Source organism: Schistocerca piceifrons, chromosome 1, assembly GCF_021461385.2.
Source record: "Schistocerca piceifrons isolate TAMUIC-IGC-003096 chromosome 1, iqSchPice1.1, whole genome shotgun sequence".
NCBI classification, from domain to species: domain Eukaryota; kingdom Metazoa; phylum Arthropoda; class Insecta; order Orthoptera; family Acrididae; genus Schistocerca; species Schistocerca piceifrons.
In genome coordinates, this window is record NC_060138.1 from 963803939 (window position 1) to 963823016 (window position 19078).

Sequence of the window (19078 nt, forward strand, 5' to 3'; positions counted from 1 at the left end):
TTAATAGCGTAAATGAATACAGTTGAAAGAACACGTTACTAGAAGCAAAAATGTCTCAGAAAACATAGGGTCGAAAATGTATACCTTAAGAGGTACGAGCAATTTTTCATCTTCGATACTGTGAAAAAAAATCTCTTCTACTGCAAGCTCTTTGCTTTCCATATTTTGGGAAGTGGTAGTATGGACAAAATAAGAAAAAAATGACCAGCAAACATGTCCTCTAAAACGCATACCTTAAAAGTTAAGAGCACTTGATCATCAGAAGAGTTGTACCAAAGATGAACAAGTGCTCATAGCTCTTAAGGAATGGTTTTAGAGCACATGTCACATGTTTACTGGACTTTTTTTCTTGATTTGGACCACACTACCACTTCCCAAAATATGGAAAGCAAAGAGCTTGCAGTAGAAGAGATCTGTTTCACAGTTTCGAAGATGAAAAGTTTCTCGTAGCTCTTAAGGTATACATATTCGACCCTATGATTACTGAGACATTTTTTCTTCTAGTGTCATATACTTTCAACTGTATGCGTTTACGCCATTAATTATGATACACCCTGTATACAAACCTGTCATCCGCCATTTGTCGCTTTCTGACAATTTTGAATTAATTAATTTATATTATTTAAAACCGTCTCCGTTCTTTTGCATTTCACCTAATATAAAAGTCCGATTAAAAACTGTCTTTTGCAGTCCTTTGGCATTCTTTAGGTACTAGGAAGTGGAAATGCCTAGAAAATATGCCCGGAAACCAGAATACCGTTGCGATGGCATTGGTCACAGTACCATTTTGGGTACGGAAAACTCATCACTGTATAAGCCTTCATAAAAATGCAGTTCTAATAGATATACTGTATTATTTCCTTTTTCACTTAAAAATAGTTGGTGTGATACCTTAACATATATAGGTTAAAAATGAGTAAGTGGAAACCTTCTATCAAGAACTACTTCTTTTCGAGTGGCCACTTCAACACTATCCCCCGTCCACTCCCTCCCCTCCCCCCCCTCCCCGCCCCACCAACTGTCCCCCCCGTTGTCCGCGGGACTGGGTGCTGTGTTGTCCAAATCATCATCATTTCATCCCCATCGACGCACAAGTCGCCGAAGTGGCGTCAGATCGAAAGACTTGCACCCGGGGAACGGTCTACCCGACGGGGGGCCCTTGTCACACGACATTTACATTTATTTAGTCCCTCCGTTCCTACGTAGCCCGAAGTGTCGCCCTGCAGTGCCAGTATTGGCTCTTAAGCAAAAGAAAGTTTAGCGATCACTGGTGTAACACTTCCCATTTCCGTCTGTGTGTTTGAAATGGGTCATCACTCGTTTCGGTGCTGTCAATTGGCTATTAGTAAGCCTATAAGGAAAATATATACTTAGACATTACCGAAGCTAGCTCAACAGCATATGACATTCACCCTTCGAGTGCCTCTCAGAAAATTTGTATCTGTATGTACACAATTTCGTCCGATACATTGATGAATATTTTTACTTTGTCTGGAATCCTTATCAAACCGACTTGTCAAAAGAGTGGAAATAAAAAACAGCGGATCTTTTTGTCAATAGTTTGTTTAGTAATATTAAAGGTGACACATGAATGCTTAGTTAAATAACTATTAGGAACATAAAGATAACCGTTGTGCAGTACTAACTAACTCAATGTTCCATGACTCAATTTGCACGAGACTGCGCAATGATGTGGAGCTAGCCAACTTACAAAATATCAATTTAGGTGATTTTATATAAGGCTGCATGCTAACTGTTCACAGATCAGCTCACAGAAAACAATATTTAGTTTAATGATACAGAGACATATATAATACATTTTCACTACATAAATTACAAGTTCTACAAAAATTTACTTATATGGAATAGGAGGAGTTCCCCAGAAGGATCTCTTTCAGTTTACTTTCAAATGTAGCTGTGCTGTCAGTCAATATTTTAGTATCATCCTTTAATATCATTCGTTAGCAGCATGATTCACCCCTTCTGAGCTAAATTTAGTGTTAATGAAGGACAGTTTATATCACAGGACTGACGTTATGTATTTCAAAATTCCTTCTGAACTCTGTAGTGGATTATTTACAACAAATTTCATGAGAAATAATATGGATCCTGGTGCTGTAACAAAAAAGCCTAAGTTAATCGAATGCGCTCCAAAGAAATGCAACAGGGTCACTAATTTCTGGATATACAAAAAGAATTTACCACGCAGAGCCAATAGCACTAGTAGATTATTCGTTGACGCTTTGTATTCAAGAAAGAATCGTCATTGGATAACATTAAGGACATGTAGAAAGACCTCGACAGAATTTCTGCTTGGAGTAATAAATTGTGACTCTCTTCAAATGTGGATAAATGCGTGATGATGCTCAAAGAGATAGAACTGAATAGTATTAGATAAGACAGAAATTTAAGGGCATGTCACATCGTTAAAACATTTAAAAACATTTAGGATCAGTACTGAGAAACAATCCGCAGTCAGACGAACATTTGAAATCAGGAGCAGGAGAAGAGAATGGAAGGCACCTATCAACGTCAAGCGCATTTGTAAGGGAAAATGCATGTAAGTGGATAATGTGACCAAATCTAGAGTTCTGTTAAATGGTGCGGAGGAGATATGTTTCACAGTAGCGAAGATGAAGAAGTGATTATATCTCCTTAGGTATGCATTTTATAACGCGTGTTTACTGCACCTTTTTTCCTTGTTTTGGTCCATACTACCACCTCTGAATGTTGCCCTACAGTCTTAGCAACAACAGTACCAGTACATGTATTCCACTGTCATAGATATCAAAAGGGATTTCGCTTCGTTCGTTTCCGGTACAGGGACCCTTACCTCAAATTGATACGTTTATCCTTATCTATCATCCTAGGAAGTCAGAAACATCATGACGGAATCACCATGTATACACATACGAGCAGTACACGAGCGGCTACTGTGCGGTGTGAAGTCAGACAATACCACGAGTTAGAAGCTGTGATCACTAGAAAGTAGTTAGGAGCTGTACAGCAGGTGGATTATCGGAAGCAATCACTATAGAGTGAGACTTCGGTGCTGATGCAGTAAATACTAAGAGAAGTCTGTGGATATTCGAGGGAGGACAACTGAGTTTCCGATCAGTATCCACGAAAAAATAGCTTGAGTTTTTTACTCGTTAGGAAATAACACCCTCTATAGATCTCGTCTCTAGTAGTAGCAATGAGTAATATGTGATATTTTCTGTGTTTCAGAATACGAAGAGGCACAAGCGATGTCTCGTACTTGTCTCTCATTGTGATTAAAGTACTTGATTGTGTACTTTTGGGACCGGTTGAAACCAAAACACTTAATTCTACTAGCGAGAGGTAAGAAGTCAGGAACTGGGAGTTGCTGGAAAGGACTGCCAGAAAGAGTGGTAGTGTGTACTCATTGATTTGCAGAGACATAACGCCACTGAAAGACACCTCAATGAGTAATGTTGAATTCTCGGAAAAATAAATGGATCTTAAATTGAATCCTCCCTACGAAGCCAATAACTTTCCTCTCAGTTCCAAAATCACCTGTTCTAAGCATCCCATGGAACTTTCTTCTTCTCGCCCCGTTAACGATAATTTAGTACATCTAAGTCCACACTGTCATCAACGTCCTGATGGCGATGTACAGGCGACACATTCGACCAAAGCTGGTGACAGGGCCTGTTCTGGGACGCGAATGAAGTGCACTCGTAATTTCGCGCCAATCGTGTTGGAACGAAATGCGGTCGGCATCCTTGCACGCGCCTGTGTTTAATGTGTAACTGTCGGAAGTTTCATTGTTGTATGTCTGGCAGTTATTGTTCAGTGCTGTATTGAGTAGGAAGTTGTGTCACACAGATTGCGAATTTAGAGATGGTAGAGTTAGAGAGGCAACGCATCTGTTTTACGTTTTGCGTGAAACTCAAGAAAACCTTTACAAAGACACACCAAATGATGCAGGATGCCTACGGTGATGAGTGCTTAAGCCGTACTCGGTGTTACGAATGGTTCATACTATTTAAAAATGGCCGGACGGGAATTAAAGATGACCCTTGTTCAGGACGCCCTTCGGCGTCTGCGGACGATGCTCATGTCATGATCGTCAACGAAATTGTGCTTGCCAGTCGGAGACTGAATGTTCGAGGGATTGGAGAAGAATGTAACGTTTCAATTGGATCATGTCATGAACTCCAGACACAGCATCTTGGACTGCATCATTTGCCGTCAAGTTCGTCCCACGGCTCATGAGCCAAGACCAGAAAAACCTTCGCTTCGCATTGTGTGAAGAGCTTTTGGATCGTCAAATGAAAACGAGATGTTCCTTAAGAGAATCATAACTGATGATAAGACGTAGGTCTACGGTTATGATGTTGAGACTAAGGTTCAATCTCCGCATTGGGTCGGACAGGTTCTCCAATGCCAGAAAGAGCTCGTAAGGTCAGGTCAAACGTCAGAGCCATGGTGATGGATTTCTTTGAATTTGAAGGATTAGTTCATCATGAATTCGTGCCACAGGAACAAACCGTTAATCGATAGTACTATCGGGGCGTATTGAGACGCCTGTGAGAAAATATGAGAAGGAAACGGCCTGAAATACGGCGAGAAAATTCATGGCTCTTGCAGCACGATAACGCACCCGCACATTCATACCTGTTGGTGCGTGTCTATTCCACAGAAAACGAAATCACTGTGCTGTCTCATCCTCCGTTCTCTTCAGACCTAGGTCCTGCGGACTTTTTTTTATTTCCAAAGTTGGAAACCCCGTTGAAAAGACGAAGATATGCAACGATAGACAACAGAAAATTCGCAGACAGCGCTTCGTGCGATTGAGCAAGATGCGTACCAAGACTGATTCCGGCTGAAGGAGAGTATTCCGTTGTAGACCATGCACAATAAGTGAAAGGTCAGCGTAGAAAAATTTTGTAGACAACATTCCGGAATTTTCTAAGGATACCTCGTATACGAAATGACGTAAAATTAAAGTTTTATTTAGTTGCAGGTACCTGCCAGCAGTCTGGCTACACACCGAAAGCACAACCGCACATAAGAGTAGCACGCTGCCAGATGAGCTTAAATAAAGCGACGCAACCCATTCATGAAGCGGACTTTTGTGCAGTAATTCGTTTTCTGCGTTGGAGGGGGACAACGCTGCAGCAATCCATGCTTCGTTGGTGCAGTGTACGGCGGCGATACAGCATACAGTGGTTCAGAAAAGACCGGATGATGAAGCACGAAGTGGTACACCATCTCTCTCGGAAAAACAGGGAATCGCGAGGAAAGTGAAGACCCTGGTGCTCGAAGACCGACGTGTCACAATAGAGGCGGTATTGATAAAGTGAAAATTGGTAATGTACTAATTTTCAACATCTTTCACGACAGTGTGATCATTAGAAAGGTCGCCACGTGCTGGATTCTCAACTACTCTATCCATTCAAAAAGCCCGCATCTCGTGGTCGTGAGGTAGCGTTCTCGCTTCCCACGCCCGGGTTCCCGGGTTCGATTCCCGGCGGGGTCAGGGAATTTCTCTGCCTCGTGATGGCTGGGTGTTGTGTGCTGTCCTTAGGTTAGTTAGGTTTAAGTAGTTCTAAGTTCTAGGGGACTGATGACCATAGAAGTTAAGTCCCATAGTGCTCAGAGCCATTTGAACCATTTTGAACCATTCAAAAAGCTCACCGGACCCCAATAGATAAGTTGAGCTGTGTTAGGCCAATCCAGGTGACTTCTTTAACCACCTAATCACCCCCGAGAAGTGGTGCGTTTGTGTTTATGACCCCGAGACAAAGAAGCGAAGAAAGTAACAGAAACAAGTGGATTCACCATTGCCGAAAAATATGAAGACACAACCATCAATCGTCCAAGGTGACGCTGTGGCGTTGTGTAAACAAATTGTGCTCGCAAGGAAGGAAACTGTTATAGCAGCGCATTATTGAAATCTCCGCCGAGATTACGGGAAACTGTCAAGACGGTGCCTTGCGAGAAGCAGTTGAAGAGGGTGTTTCTTTTCCACAACGCCCCAGCTCCTTTTGCACAGGAAACAGTCACAAATGCTCCTTCTTAGGCTGTCAAATATTGCCTGAGCCTCCGTATTCTCCTGACATGAGACCTACTAACTTGTTCTTCTTTTCTTGTATGAAGATACCATTGCATGGCATGCAATTTCAAAATGACGACGACATGATTTCCGAGATGGAACGTCCCCTGACAGCTAAAATACAGACTACTACAACCAAGGCTTCCACCGATCCATACATAACTGAGAAAAGGACTGATTCAATCATTATTATGCACGGTAGCAGGTTGATTTTTTCGAGATGATAATTAAAACTATATGATAACCCCAGGAACATGGAAAATAACACATCCAAAGGGAAGATGCTACAAACGGGAAAGTTTGCAAATAAGAATAGGAAGATTCGGTATGCAAATGATCTAAGTTTTGCGCTCAATGCATATGCCTACAGACAATGCTGTAGCACTGCAATTGGGCATGAGCCCTGGTTAAAGAGCTCATAATGGACGATTCATCCCGGCTCGAGGAGTACGTTAACAAGCGCAGAATTCCAGGCAGACGTGTTAGACAACATTTCTCACAGGCAAGCCAGTTTGAGAGAGGCCTAACCGTTAGGATGAAAACCGCAGACTGGCCGACACGCGTTTGGCTCGCCAGGTCGTTCGTTCAGTGCGTTCTGTCAGATGATGTTGCGAGCAGTGTACATGAGATGGCAACCATATGCGACGTACCTTAGGTGTCTGGAGCAACCAGGGAGGGGACGAGGCGAGAGGGTCGACGGATCGTGCGCTAAGCGGTCCGGGATCCTGTATTGACTCACTCCGCGATACAAGCAGATGTACTTGTGCCAGATGTTCCGGATGTATTTCAGTCCAGGCACTCTTCTCGTGTACTGCCGTTAACACAGAGACATCGGCGACTGCGTCTACAGGGGCGCCAAGGCATAACGGCGTGGTCTGCATCAGACTGGAAAAACCGATGTATAGTGATGTTATCCCTATTCGTATTGGGACGGATGATAACTAAATACGGGTATGGAAGCACCCTGGTGAGCGGTATAGTTCCACTCACGCTGTCTCGTGTCACACCGCCCACATAGCCTGTGTAATGGTGTGGGGGGCTGTAGCCTCCGATAGCCGGTTCTCTCTAATTGTGGTTTGTGGAACCTCAATGGACCAGCGTTATGTTGTTGACACTCTTCGATCCCTTGTGGGACCTCTCCTAAGTGGTCCACCAGGGGCATTTTTCTATCAAGATAATACCCGTCCGCTTGCACCTCGAGTTGCTCAAGATGGCCTACGTCATATTCCCATTCTTCCGTCGACGGCCTAGTCCCGAGACTCATTCACTGTACATCTACATCTACATACATACTCCGCAATCAACCATACGGTGCATGGCGGAGGGTACCTCGTACCACAACTAGCATCTTCTATCCCTGTTCCACTCCCAAACAGAACGAGGGAAAAATGACTGCCTATATGCCTCTGTACGAGCCCTAATCTCTCTTATCTTATCTTTGCGGTCTTTCCGCGAAATGTAAGTTGGCGGCAGTAAATTTGTACTGCAGTCAGCCTCAAATGCTGGTTCTCTAAATTTCCTCAGTAGCGATTCACGAAAGGAACGCCTCCTTTCCTCTAGAGACTCCCACCCGAGTTCCTGAAGCATTTCCGTGACACTCGCGTGATGATCAAACCTACCAGTAACAAATCCAGCAGCCTGCCTCTAAATTGCTTCTATGTCCTGCCTCAATCCGACCTGATAGGGATCCCAAACGCTCGAGCAGTACTCAAGAATAGGTCGTATTAGTGTTTTATAAGCGGTCTCCTTTACAGATGAACCACATCTTCCCAAAATTCTACCAATGAACCGAAGACGACTATCCGCCTTCCCCACAACTGCCATTACATGCTTGTCCCACTTCATATCGCTCGGCAATGTTACGCCCAAATATTTAATCGACGTGACTGTGTCAAACGCTACACTACTAATAAAGTATTCAAACATTACCGGATTCTTTTTCCTATTCATCTACATTAATATACATTTATCTATATTTAGAGTTAGCTGCCATTCTTTACACCAATCACAAATCCTGTCCAAGTCATCTTGTATCCTCCTACAGTCACTCAACGACGACATCTTCCAGTACATCACAGCATCATCTGCAAACAGCCGCACATTGCTATCCACCCTATCCAAAAGATCATTTATGTAGATAGAAAACAACAGCGGACCTACCACACTTTCCGGGGGCACTCCAGATGATACCCTCACCTCCGATGAACACTCACCATCGAGGACAACGTACTGGGTTCTATTACTTAAGAAGTCTTCGAGCCACCCACATACTTGGGAACCAATCCCATATGCTCGTACCTTAGTAAGGAGTCTGCAGTGGGGCAACGAGTCCAACGCTTTCCGGAAGTCAAGGAATATGGCATCCGTCTGATACCCTTCATCCATGGTTCGCAAGATATCATGTGAAAAATGGGGGAGGTGTAGGACATGTGTGTGACCAACTGAAACGCCAGATGCCTTTGTCAGTCCGTACATAATTTGGAGGCGACTGTTCAACGTTTGTGGGCCAATCTGCCTCAGGACACATCTGACGTCTAGTCTTCTCGATGCCGGGCACGTACTGCAGCGAATGGTGATCGAACACGTTATTGATGTTGCACTGTATCTGTTTGCTTATCTTGATTTTGTGATCAAGTGAACCTCTCATCTGTATCATTACACCGATTAAATTTCATTTCAATCGTATGCTCCCCTTTAGAGCGTTATTTTCAATGTTCCTGGGTGTGTTTCTACTTAACTACAATGACAATATTCAGTGTACAGAATTGATAAGGTAACTTACCTTCTTTGTTGTACGAGTTTGAGCCTTTTCTGTACTCAGCAGGGGCTTGACCAGGTTCCGCGCGGATGAAGAGAGCGCGGGACAGTGAAACACGCACTGGCTGTGAGGTGGTGACAGGCGGCCAGACGCGGGGAGGTGCGGAGCTCGTGGGCGAGCCGGACAGGTGTCGGGGACACGGGCAGGACAGGGCGCCGCCGTACCGCAGCGGGATCATCTCACGTGATACGCTGCTCCATTCTAGCCCGCTGGCCAACCGCCTCTCTTACACACGCATCACCGTCCACACAAGGCACTGACAATTACCTCGGTTAATTCACCTGATGAGCGTTCTGCACATCTCCATAATGATCAAATGCAGGACAAACGATACGTTGGTAAAAAACAAACCGCCGTACCGATTGGTAGCTATGATAAACGTTTTTATCTGGAGTCAACGGTATAGCGGAAACAATATCTCTCTTAACATTGTGGTTGTTTTTCAATTCTTCAACGAAATAAAATTAATGTTAAAAGTTGAAAAAGACATTAGGATAAATTCATTAAGCATTTTGGGTATGGAATTACACTACTGGCCATTAAAATGGCTACACCAAGAAGAAATACAGATGATAAACGGGTATTCATTGGACAAATATTTTATACTAGAACTGACATGTGATTACATTTTCACGCATTTTGGGTTCATAGATACTGAGAAATCAGTGCCCAGAACAACTACCTCTGGTCGTAATAACGGCCTTGATACGCATGGGCATTGAGTCAAACAGAGCGTGGATGGCGTGGACAGGTACAGCTGCCCATGTAGCTTCAACACGACACCACAGTTCATTAAGAGTAGTGACTGGCGTATTGTGACGAGAGAGTTGCTCGGGCACCATTGACCAGACGTTTTCAGTTGGTGAGAGATCTGGAGAATGTACTGGCCAGGGCAGCAGCAGAACATTTTCTGTATCCAGAAAGGCCCGTATAGGACCTGCAACATGCGGTCGTGCATTATCCTGCTGAAATGTAGGGTTTCGCAGGGATCGAATGAAGGGTAGAGGCACGGGTCGTAAGACATCTGAAATGTAACGTATACTGTTCAAAGTGCCGTTATTGCGAACAAGAGGTGACCGAGACGTGTAACCAATGGCACGCCATACCATCACCCCGGGTGATACGCCAGTATGGCGATGACGAATACACGCTTCCAATATGTGTTCACCGCGATGTTGCCAAACACGGGTGCGACCATCATGATGCTGTAAACCGAACCTGGATTCATCCGAAAAAATGACGTTTTGCCATTCGCGCACCTACGTTCGTCGTTGAGTAAACCATCGCAGGTGCTCCTGTCTGTGATGCAGCGTCAAGGGTAAGCGCAGCCATGGTCTCCGAGCTGATAGTCCATGCTGCTGCAAACGTCGTCGAACTGTTCGTGCAGATGATTGTTGTCTTGCAAACGTCCCCATCTGTTGACTCAGGGATCGAGACGCGGCTGCACGATCCGTTACAGCCATGCGGATAAGATGCCTGTCATCTCGACTGCTAGTGATACGAAATGGTTGGGATCCAGCATGGCGTTCCGTATTACCCCCCTGAACCCACCGATTCCATATTCCGCTAACAGTCATTGGATCTCGACCAACGCGGGCAGCAATGTCGCGATACGATAAACCGCAATCGCGATAGGCTACAATCCGACCTTTATGAAAGTCGGAAACGTGCTGGTACGGATTTCTCCTCCTTACACGAGGCATCACAACAAAGTCTATCCAGGCAACGCCGGTCAACTGGTGTTTGTGTACGAGAAATCGGTTGGAAACTTTCCTCATGTCAGCACGTTGTAGGTGTCGCCACCGGCGCCAACCTTGTGTGAATGCTCTGAAAAACTAATCATTTGCATATCACAGCATCTTCTTCCTCTCGGTTAAATTTCGGATCTGTAGCACGTCATCTTCGTGGTGTAGCAATTTTAATGGCCAGTTGTGTAGTTAATGGCCACAACATACAGGGGCTACTCGGAAAGTAATTTCCGATAGATCGCGAAATGGAAACCATCATGGAAATCAGAAATGCTTCATTTGCAGTAGTTAGCTACATCTTACCAGCTACTTCTCTACATAGTCGCTGCTCCAACTTAGACATCGGTCGTAGTGTTGTACTTAGTTTCTAACACCTTCGTCATAGAAGGCAGCCGCCTGAGCTTTCCGCCAATTCTCTACATTCATCTACAGGTCGTTGTCTGTGCCAAAATGTGTTCATAGCCAGCGATTCACGTGAGCAGAGATGAAACTCAGGAAGAGCCAATTACGGGCTGTGTTGTGGGTGATCCAACACTTTCCATCGAAAAAGTTGCAGAACCATTTTCATTGCCCCTGCAAGTGCATCCAAGAACTGTCATTAAGAACGAAACGCATGATAGTTATGTTACGTCGGTTGCACGACATCAGGCGAATTCGCTCACCACACCCTCATACTTTGAGGGAGCCATTATTTTCTAGACATCTTTAATTGCTCACTGTGCGCTCCGAATTGAAACATAAACACGTGCCGCCATCAACGGGCTTACTAGAGACACTACCTAACACATCTGTGGAAAATTTCATTGGATTCTCAGTGGTTTCCATTTCGCGACCGGTCGGAACTTATTTTCGAAACTCTCTCATATAACAATAGATTACTGGATAATCGGAGTTTCCTTCAGCTGACCGCTGTTGTAGATGATCACAGAGAAATCGCAAGGCTAGAAAATTGTAGCAAAATGCAGGGAGACTTGGAACGCTTGCTTGCAGTTGACCACAAAAGTAAATAAAAGTGGAGTATTATTGCACGAATACACGATTCCCTATCACTCAGTGGGAGCAGTCACATCCATCAAATGTCTGGGAGTATACGTTCGGAGCGATTCAACGGATCGCAGGTATAAAACTGTCTGTACGAAACGTAGATGCTGCATGGGGGCTTAATTATTTATGATTGAAAATACTTTTTAAATTGCTGTATATCCGATTACGCTGTTTCGTAAACGGTTGGCCCTGACTAGTATTATTACGCTATCTGACTGCAAAGAACAACAACAAAGAATGAAATGAAAATTTTCGTTAACACAATTAATTAATTAAGTCTCCAGCAACTATGAAACCTACGAAACCAAAGCACAAGTATAATTGTTCTGTGTGTGGGAGTGTGACTCAACGTACACATCTGGCACGGTTCTTCTTCAACAAGACAAGAAATTTTAAATACCAATTATACTGACGTGATAAAAAAAAATTAGAAATACTATAATTGCGTAAGGAAAGCAGAATTACACTCTAATACAAGAACACAAGCCAGATGCTTTGTTGACTGAACCTGTAATGACACATTATTCAGGACATTGAAATAATGAAAAAAAAAGAAAAGTAGTTTGTTACCTTAATTTATATTGATGAAAAGCACTCTAAACATTACAATCTCTCCACACCGACTCGCTACTACCACATCTCAACCAGAACTCTCCAATATCACATCTCAGCAAGCACTGCCTACTAGCACATCTCAACAAACACTCTCTGCTACGAGTTCTTAACAAGTACTGACTACTACGAGTCCTCGGCAGGCACTGACTACTACGAGCTCTCCCCCAGCACTGTGTAGGCGGCTTAATAATACTCTTTGGCGCAATCTCTGGCGCAGTGGCTCAGTGTAGAGACCTTTCATATGCCCCTCCTCCACAGGCCAGAATTTGATGGCATTTTTGCCAGCATTGGTGGTGAAAATACCACCAAATTCGTCCACAAAAATACAGACAAAAATAAAAGAAAATATTAATACCTAAATATCACATAATTAGTTAAAATTTTGGCTTTGCACTGACCTTTCAATAACCTAATATATAAAATATAGTTGTTGTTGTTGTGGTCTTCAGTCCTGAGACTGGTTTGATGCAGCTCTCCATGCTACTCTATCCTGTGCAAGCTTCTTCATCTCCCAGTACCTACTGCAACCTACATCCTTCTGAATCTGCTTAGTGTATTCATCTCTTGGTCTCCCTCTACGATTTTTACCCTCCATGCTGCCCTCCAATGCTAAATTTGTGAGCCCTTGATGCCTCAAAACATGTCCTACCAACCGATCCCTTCTTCTAGTCAAACTGTGCCACAAACTTCTCTTCTCCCCAATCCTATTCAATACCTCCTCATTAGTTACGTGATCTACCCACCTTATCTTCAGCATTCTTCTGTAGCACCACATTTCGAAAGCTTCTATTCTTTTCTTGTCCAAACTAGTTATCGTCCATGTTTCACTTCCATACATGGCTACACTCCATACAAATACTTTCAGAAACGACTTCCTGACACTTAAATCTATATTCGATGTTAACAAATTTCTCTTCTTCAGAAACGATTTCCTTGCCATTGCCAGTCTACATTTTATATCCTCTCTACTTCGACCATCATCAGTTATTTTACTCCCTAAATAGCAAAACTCCTTTACTACTTTAAGTGTCTCATTTCCTAATCTAATTCCCTCAGCATCACCCGATTTAATTCGACTACATTCCATTATCCTCGTTTTGCTTTTGTTGATGTTCATCTTATATCCTCCTTTCAAGACACTGTCCATTCCGTTCAACTGCTCTTCCAAGTCCTTTGCTGTCTCTGACAGAATTACAATGTCATCGGCGAACCTCAAAGTTTTTATTTCTTCTCCATGGATTTTAATACCTACTCCAAATTTTTCTTTTGTTTCCTTTACTGCTTGCTCAATATACAGATTGAATAACATCGGGGAGAGGCTACAACCCTGTCTCACTCCTTTCCCAACCACTGCTTCCCTTTCATGCCCCTCGACTCTTATAACTGCCATCTGATTTCTGTACAAATTGTAAATAGCCTTTCGCTCCCTGTATTTTATACCTGCCACCTTCAGAATTTGAAAGAGAGTATTCCAGTTAACATTGTCAAAAGCTTTCTCTAAGTCTACAAATGCTAGAAACGTAGGTTTGCCTTTCCTTAATCTTTCTTCTAAGATAAGTCGTAAGGTTAGTATTGCCTCACGTTTTCCAACATTTCTACGGAATCCAAACTGATCTTCCCCGAGGTCCGTTTCTACCAGTTTTTCCATTCGTCTGTAAAGAATTCGCGTTAGTATTTTGCAGCTGTGACTTATTAAACTGATAGTTCGGTAATTTTCACATCTGTCAACACCTGCTTTCTTTGGGATTGGAATTATTATATTCTTCTTGAAGTCTGAGGGTATTTCACCTGTCTCATACATCTTGCTCACCAGATGGTAGAGTTTTGTCATGACTGGCTCTCCCAAGGCCGTCAGTAGTTCTAATGGAATGTTGTCTACACCCGGGGCCTTGTTTCGACTCAGGTCTTTCAGTGCTCTGTCAAACTCTTCACGCAGTATCTTATCTCCCATTTCATCTTCATCTACATCCTCTTCCATTTCCATAATATTGTCCTCAAGTACATCGCCCTTGTATAAACCCTCTATATACTCCTTCCACCTTTCTGCCTTCCCTTCTTTGCTTAGAACTGGGTTGCCATCTGAGGTCTTGATATTCATACAAGTGGTTCTCTTCTCTCCAAAGGTCTCTTTAATTTTCCTGTAGGCAGTATCTATCTTACCCCTAGTGAGACAAGCCTCTACATCCTTACATTTGTCCTCTAGCCATCCCTGCTTAGCCATTTTGCACTTCCTGTCGATCTCATTTTTGAGACGTTTGTATTCCTTTTTGCCTGCTTCATTTACTGCATTTTTATATTTTCTCCTTTCATCAATTAAATTCAATATTTATTCTGTTACCCAAGGATTTCTATTAGCCCTCGCCTTTTTACCTACTTGATCCTCTGCTGCCTTCACTACTTCATCCCTCAAAGCTACCCATTCTTCTTCTACTGTATTTCTTTCCCCCATTCCTGTCAATTGTTCACTTATGTTCTCCCTGAAACTCTGTACAATCTCTGGTTCTTTCAGTTTATCCAGGTCCCATCTCCTTAAATTCCCACCTTTTTGCAGTTTCTTCAGTTTTAATCTACAGGTCATAACCAATAGATTGTGGTCAGAGTCCACATCTGCCCCTGGAAATGTCTTACAATTTAAAACCTGGTTCCTAAATCTCTGTCTTAACATTATATAATCTATCTGATACCTACTAGTATCTCCAGGATTCTTCCAGGTATACAACCTTCTTTTATGATTCTTGAACCAAGTGTTAGCTATGATTAAGTTATGCTCTGTGCAAAATTCTACAAGGCGGCTTCCTCTTTCATTTCTTCCCCCCAATCCATATTCACCTACTATGTTTCCTTCTCTCCCTTTTCCTACTGACGAATTCCAGTCACCCATGACTATTAAATTTTCGTCTCCCTTCACTACCTGAATAATTTCTTTTATCTCGTCATACATTTCATCTATTTCTTCATCATCTGCAGAGCTAGTTGGCACATAAACTTGTACTACTGTAGTAGGCATGGGCTTTGTGTCTATCTTGGCCACAATAATGCGTTCACTATGCTGTTTGTAGTAGCTAACCCGCATTCCTATTTTTTTATTCATTATTAAACCTACTCCTGCATTACCCCTATTTGATTTTGTATTTATAACCCTGTAATCACCTGACCAAAAGTCTTGTTCCTCCTGCCACCGAACTTCACTAATTCCCACTATATCTAACTTTAACCTATCCATTTCCCTTTTTAAATTTTCTAACCTACCTGCCCGATTAAGGGATCTGACATTCCACGCTCCGATCCGTAGAACGCCAGTTTTCTTTCTCCTGATAACGACGTCCTCTTGAGTAGTCCCCGCCCGGAGATCCGAATGGGGGACTATTTTACCTCCGGAATATTTTACCCAAGAGGACGCCATCATCATTTAATCATACAGTAAAGCTGCATGTCCTCGGGAAAAATTACGGCTGTAGTTTCCCCTTGCTTTCAGCCGTTCGCAGTACCAGCACAGCAAGGCCGTTTTGGTTAATGTTACAAGGCCAGATCAGTCAATCATCCAGACTGTTGCCCCTGCAACTACTGAAAAGGCTGCTGCCCCTCTTCAGGAACCACACGTTTGTCTGGCCTCTCAACAGATACCCCTCCGTTGTGGTTGCACCTACGGTACGGCCATCTGTATCGTTGAGGCACGCAAGCCTACCCACCAACGGCAAGGTCCATGGTTCATGGGGAGGATAAAATATAGTAGGCAATACAAATTCTTTCATACATGTGGCTTTACATAATAGTTTACACAATACACAAAAAATCAGTTTATACAAATGTTCACATAAAATGCTTTCAATGATTAGTTCCAGTAGTAGCACCCAGCGATGGTCAACAGGTGCAAACACCAACAAGTGACATCATTTTAGTAAAAGCAGTTTCATCAGTGGCACCCAGTAAAGTTGAGCAGGTACACACAGCAACAAGTCACATTATTTCAGTAAAAAGCAGTCCATCAGTGGCACCCAGTAGTGTTGAGCAGGTACACACAGCAACAAGTCACATTTCTCAGCAGAAGCAGTTCCATTAGTGGCACCCAGCAATGTTGAATAGGTGCAGACACCAACAAGTGACATTATCTCAGTAGAAACAGTTCCATCTGTGGCACCCAGCAATGTTGAGGAGGTGCAGACACCAACAAGTGACATCATTTCAGTAGAAGCAGTCCATCAGTGGCACCCAGCAATGTTGAATAGGTGCAGACACCAACAAATGACATTATTTCAGTAGAAGCAATCCATCAGTGGCACCCAGCAATGTTGAGTAGGTGCAGACAGCAAGAAGTAACATCATTTCAGTAGAAACAGTTCCAACAGTGGCACCCAGCAATGTTGAGTAGGTACACACAGCAACAACTGACATTATTTCAGTAGAAGCAGTTCGTCAGTGGCACCCAGTAGTGTTGAGCAGGTACACACAGCAACAAGTGACATTATTTAAGTAGAAGCAGTTCATCAGTGGCACCCAGTAAAGTTGAGCAGGTACACACAGCAACAAGTCACATTTCTCAGCAGAAGCAGTTCCATTAGTGGCACCAGCAATGTTGAATAGGTGCAGACACCAACAAGTGACATTATCTCAGTAGAAACAGTTCCATCTGTGGCACCCATTATGTTGAGGAGGTGCAGACACCAACAAGCGACATCATTTCAGTAGAAGCAGTCCATCAGTGCACCCAGTAATGTTGAGCAGGTGCAGACACCAACAAGTGACATCATTTCAGCAGAAGCAGTCCATCAGTTGCACCTAGCAATGTTGAGCAGGTCCAGAGAGCAGTCCATAATATTCACTATCACTGATCACACTGTTCATCAGAGTTTATTAGCAGAAATTAAACATGTCCTAGTGGCACCAATCATGTAGAAAAAGTACAAGTAACAGTCCATAATATTCACTATCACTAATCACACTGTTCATCAGCAGAAATTAAACATGTCCTAGTGGCACCAATCATGTAGAAAAAGTACAAGTAACAGTCCATAATATTCACTATCCTAATCACACAGTTCATCAGCAGAAATTAATCGTTTCTAAGTGTCACCCATTATGTTGAAAAGTGCAGGTAACAGTTCATAATATTCACCATCACTAATCAGACAGTTCAAGCATGAACAATAGTTTGAATACACATACAAATGCTTTTACAATGCTCTTACACTAAACATACAAATTCTAATAAACACACAAATGATATCCGATAATTGTCATATTAACTATTACAAATACTCAAATATCAGTAAACCTATAATATTTATGGGTGTCAGTGCAAGCCACTACAAACAAATAAAATAATATTTAGGAGATAGGTGGGTAGGATTGGGAAAGCAAAACACACAAAACACACTCACTCATCTTTCATCCATATTAAGTACTACTGTGTAATTGAATAGTGTTAACTGTGTAAATGCAATTCTGTCAAAATTTGATGTTCATCATGTGTATCAAGTAGTAGTGGCAGCAATGTATAACAGTCAATAATAGTTAGTCAACGTCATAGTCATCATGTCAAGACCAATGTTTGCCAAGTCAGATCAAAATGTACGGTTGCTGAACAACTGTCAGTGAGCCAAGATATGCAATTACTTCCTCTCTCCAAAAAAAGTATATACTGCTTAGTGGTTTAACAAAGTGTGTGTAGACAATCTTCCTTCCACTTTAGTGTTCTAGTCTGCTATCTTCATCCTCCTTGTTCCACATAGACCAACAAAAAAAATATGCACCTCACTTGCTTTACCTCTTATACACCAAAACTCCAATAATCATCAGCATCACACAATCTCAATACATCAATAATACCTCTTACGTCGATACATATAAATCTTATCATTAATAGCATTTACCTTACCTCTTGTCTACAAAAACTCCAATAATCATCAACTTCATATAATCTCAATACCTCAATAATACCTCTTCAATACGTCGACACATATAAACCTCATCGCCAATTTTATTTCACTTCCATAACAACTCTTTCCTCTAGTCAGTCTCCTCGAACAAGTACAGATAAAATCCTAGTGCAAACTTCAGTTCATCATCCCATACAATCCGAAGACACATTGTCAACACACAACCTCTATGTAATCCATCTGACCCAAATCTTCTACTCATTATGAATTATAAACAAAAGAAATGCATACATGACCTCTAACAGACTTAGTTCGAATAACTCTCAGTAATTAAGTACGATTACGGAGTGTGAATGATCATAATATTTCACAGTGTGTACACCACTTCAAGAATTATGGCAAACAGAAGCAAACATGTGGAGTATTTCTTGTGTCAAGTGTCACTTACTATTTCAATTGCTCACGAAAAATGCAGTGTAATAACTGTCAATGGTCTAAACCTAGTTTTGGTATGTCATGTCGTTAGCTTCCTTCCTATTAGCATACATTTATACAGCTTTCATAAAACCTCCAGCTCATGTGACTTCTATGAAGTTTCTTGTACTAATGTCGTTTATGTCGAATTATAGCATCTCATTTTCTTATCTTAAAAATATAAGGCACTGAGCGTAAGCAAAACAAGCAATAGCGAGTAAATATACCAGTAGAGAACAGAATGTCAACAAATGGATGCAACACAATTCTTACAACGAGGCTCTGCCAAGCGAACAATCTATAATTAATACCATAGTGTGACCTAAACTCTATGTTTGTACACCTTATATCAGCATTTCTATATACCAAATTAAAGAGTAGTTGTTACGACAAACAGAAATGTATAAATATGCAATCCATA